This window comes from Dreissena polymorpha, chromosome 1, assembly GCF_020536995.1.
Source record: "Dreissena polymorpha isolate Duluth1 chromosome 1, UMN_Dpol_1.0, whole genome shotgun sequence".
In the NCBI taxonomy this organism is placed as follows: domain Eukaryota; kingdom Metazoa; phylum Mollusca; class Bivalvia; order Myida; family Dreissenidae; genus Dreissena; species Dreissena polymorpha.
In genome coordinates this window covers 30,519,379-30,523,842 of record NC_068355.1, presented here as the reverse complement: position 1 = coordinate 30,523,842, position 4,464 = coordinate 30,519,379, and the positions used below count along the sequence as shown (strand labels likewise).

At 32.6% G+C, this 4,464-nt stretch overlaps 1 long non-coding RNA gene across 1 annotated transcript; it reads right to left on the bottom strand.

Moving 5' to 3' along the window:
* Positions 1–917: 917 nt before the first annotated feature.
* Positions 918–4,138, bottom strand: LOC127875029 (uncharacterized). Its single transcript, XR_008047225.1, has 4 exons — positions 3,993–4,138; positions 3,382–3,486; positions 2,865–3,004; positions 918–2,136 (listed from the first exon to the last, which is right to left on the bottom strand). It is a non-coding gene; the product is annotated as an uncharacterized LOC127875029 (long non-coding RNA).
* Between the last annotated feature and the right edge of the window lie 326 nt (positions 4,139–4,464).

Here is a 4,464-nt window from a genome sequence, read left to right as displayed (position 1 = left end):
TTAGTGGTTTCAGTAAAACTTTAAATGATTTTGTATAAAGAAAAATAAAACATGTAAAGTACTATACATTTTCATGTCAGAAAAATAGTGTTGATGTGATTCAAAAAAAGCACACATATTTATTTCTTTTTTTTTCTTTCAGATAAGTCACAATACGGTTGTCTGTTTTCTCCATTTTGAACGTGACTGTCTTGATGAATCTGGATTTGCTAAGCGGAGGTATCTAAAACCAGGAGCCATCCCTACACTATTCGACTGCTGGAAGGACAAACCGCATCTGTTGAAGCGAATTCAAGTGGAACGTGCAATTAACAAGATTAAAAGTTTTCACATATTTGATCAGGTCATTCTGGTTTCTCTGTTTGGGATAATTAATCAAATTTGGACAGTTTGCTCATTGCTCACTCTTTTCCAAGACCCAATTATACCATGTCCTGGTGTTTAACATACATACCATTTATATGAACATTTGTTGTTCGTTTACATCATACTACATGTAGGCTAATGAAAAACCATTGGCTGTTCATGTAATATTTGTACATTTTTTGGCTTTGTATAAAGTTTTTGATAATTATCTTGATATAAGCATTGATTTAGTTACAGATTAATGCTTAAAGAGTACTTAAAGCTACACACCTTGAAATAAAGTACATGTTCATATAGATGCAATTTGAAAGTGTGCAAAATTTTCATTAAATCTATAGTCTAGTTAGCAAGTAATTTATTATTTTTCAAACAGGAATAACTGCTTTTAAAACTGAAAGAAGGATTTCTATATTAAACACGATTATTTTTAACTTTTTAAAGCGCAAAAAAGATGGCTTTCTACCTTGTTACCACCAGATATATTCTAGTTGGCATAATAAAATTAAATCTATAGCCTAGTTTAATAGCAAGTTATTTTTTTTTTCAAACAGTACTGCTTTTAAAACCGAAAGTAGGATTTCCAGACGTACACATCCATTTCGACAAACGCGATTATTTTTAAGTTGTAAAGTGCAAAAAAGATGGATTTCTACCTTGTAACCACCAGATATATTCTAATTGGCATAGATAAAATATGTCACTCATACTTAAATTTACTATGCCAAATAAGGTGTGTGGCCTTTACATAAAAATTGTATATACATCTTTTTAATCATGTTTGTTAATTTGTTTTGATTGTATGACTACTGAATAAATAATTTTGTTAATAGAAATTTTAGTGTTTTTTTTGGAAATATTAGGTAAAACTAAGAAAGTCCAATGCATATTGAGACAAATCAGTACTTAAGTTCGTTTCCTGGGAAGAACCATTACTGATTCTCAATGGGGATCGAAACTGGTTGCTCCAGATTGCTTAGCAGACACCATAGCAACTATTTCACTAAGACTCTGCTACAGATTTGCGTAATCCTTTGAGTAAAAACACTTTGTAATCAATGATATAAGCTTTATTACAACAGAAATAATGCAAGATAAGCACATTTGAGTAGCATAGTTCATCACAAAACAGTATGAAGTATCATTAATTGTAAGATTAATGATGAAAGACAACATGTGAAAGCTAGAAATCATAAACTAATTTAAGGAAACACAATCTGAAAATTACAAACATTCAGATACAGGTATTGCACCAAAATGAGCTGAGATCCTATGATTATATTGAATGAATAAATGTGATTTGAGGTGAATCTCACAAATACTGACACTAAAATAACACAAAATTGAATACTTTCAAATATAATTTAGATTATTTCAATACTCTTTATTTCTGATTACCGGTTTTTCATGGAGCGGAAACACTTGCATCTAACAATTGTTGAACTGTTACGTTCAGATGTCCATGTGTCGAATACATAACCGTCATGAAAAAACACATAGCCTCGTTGAATAGGCTTTTCAACACCCAGTTTTGAACCTTTACCAGAACTTTTGGTCCATTCCAGAATGTTCATGTACGAAAAGTCTTTGAAGATCGGTCTGGTGCTTTGGGTCCATGTGCATTCTTCCAAATTAAGATGTTCTTCCGCTGTTGACACTGTTGATTGTCCTTGACAGTTCATACAGGACGACTTCTGCTTAGCTGCAAATGGCTGGTCTGGATAAGGATCCACAATTAGGATGTTATCCTGGTTGTCACTGAATTTCTTTACCCTGGAAAATATATAAAAGTAAAGATTTAAACTTTGTAACAGAACATTAAGATTTAAGGTGTTACAAAAAAAGCACTACTCCAGAGTCTGTTTCAGATACTTGTTTTCCACCTAATAAACGCCACCCCTACCTTCTTTGTGACCAAAAAATGTATAAAGACAATTTAACTAGTGGCAACCAATTTCTAATGCAGACTTAAGAGAGTAATGTAACTTATTATGTCAGGGATTTTAATTGAAGCAGAAAGCTGTGTGCCACTATGCATGTTATATACATTGTAAAGTACTATATGCTGTGTGGTCGAGTCAGGCTGACTAAACAGATAAAACTTATTTTTAACAGACTGGTTGACAGAAACATAGAAAAAAATTCACAACATGAATGTGCGTTTTTAATATAAAAAGCAGGCTTTTTCCTGGCCATTTTGGGAAAAAAGCAATTGCAGGATTGTGAATTTTTCGTGCCAAAAATCAACTGATTTGGGAAAAACTAATATAAAATAACCCTTCACAATCATTCAAATTAGATGAAAAATCATATTATTCATGGTAATGTACTTTGTTAGATGTCATTTACATATAATTGAGTTAAAATAATCATAACCTCTTCTTTCTTTTTTATTGGGAATTATTTTTTTCAAATTACATTTTAGGTTAGGGAATGGGTCCGTTTAACTGACCCATAGATACACCAGGAAAAGGCCTGAAAAGGCGATATAAAATAAGTACCTCAAGCAAAGTTCGGCTTTTGTCTCATTCGATTTCACAGCTTGTCCCCGGCATTTCAACCATATTCGCAACTCTGTAACTTTGCATCTTTCTGGTTGAAGTTGCGGTAAAACAGCGCCAGGGACATCCTTGGCATACAGCTACAAAAAATAAAAAGGCAGGTTTTAAGCATTATTGCTTCTTTAGAAAAAAATCATGTTACTTATACAACATACAAAATTCATCATATTATTTTTTTAGAAAATGGTTTGAAATAAATATGATCGATACTGAATGTAGTGTAAGTTACATGTTTTTTTTTAAAGTGGCAATAATGCTTAAAACCTGACAGCTGAACTTGTATGCTTTCATGTTGGGTCTCTGTACCGAGTCAATATTTATTAGAGTGTATTTATGGTACATGACTATGTCCGGATATATTCATGCCACCAATGTGTATGTATTTGCATAATTATATTAATAATAAACTTAGGAGTATTTATTATAGTGAATTCACATTTTAAACAAAAAAACAAACCTTATGACAATCACAGTCGTGTACTGTTGTACTTTCTTTTCTGTTACAGGATCTGGTTCAGCCATGGTACTTCACTGTTTCTGAACATAGCATTTGGGATGATTCCTGAAAAAAACCCACATATAATGCTTTTTTTGCAGCTGATTTTTATATTATTTCAACACTTCAGTCAAACACTCAAAGAAACAAAGGATAGTTTCGGTTTTGAAAGTTTATAAATATAGAGATTTTGGTGTAAAAAACATGAAAGTTAAATGACCCGTTCTCCTGATTGGTTTTCATTCACATTCTTCTACTTTCTAGTTCTATTTAAGAATAAAAAAAGCCCCGAAATCATATAATTCCTATGATAAAATCATGATTACAAATATAAACTTCCTGAAAATAACTCGTAATACGCTTTGCGTTCAAAATTTGGCATTTTTATACAATATTTACTTTTAGGTTCCAATCCAGGTGTAATGGTATATGAACATGAAATGTGTCTTGACAAAACGGAATGTTTAATGCATTTTTTCTCACTTCATCGTACTTAAAAGTAAATATACAACAAGCGATAGCTTTAATATGCGTCAATAAAATAATAAAAATAAAACATGTGTGCAACTTACGCATATATTGTGCTAAAGACGTTGATTTCTTCAGCGACACAGTAAAATTTTATTTTCTCTGGCGAATTTCTATCCCCCGTTGACGTCACATCCGGCTAAGGGACACAACTCTAACACTAGTAAAAGCGAATAACTGAAAGGGTCTATAGATAGTGTCATTTACAAACAACTTGTCGTATCGAATTGATGCGTAATGCCCATTGTTGCGTTCACGTACCATGCGTTCCCCGAGTATTCTTCTGTGTCGTTTTACACGGTCTGTGTAGTCTTGTTGTACAGAGTACTTAGGGTTTGTGAACGATTTTAGTACACTCGAGGCTTTAGTCATAATTGATTGACAGTCTTTGAAGCGCACAAAACGGGCTATAATTGTACACGTATTGCCGTCATTCGATTTAATCCGGTGAGCACGGTCAATATCAATTTGGTCCGCTTCGTCTCCAAAGTTCAAGGTTGTTTTTAAAAAATTTCG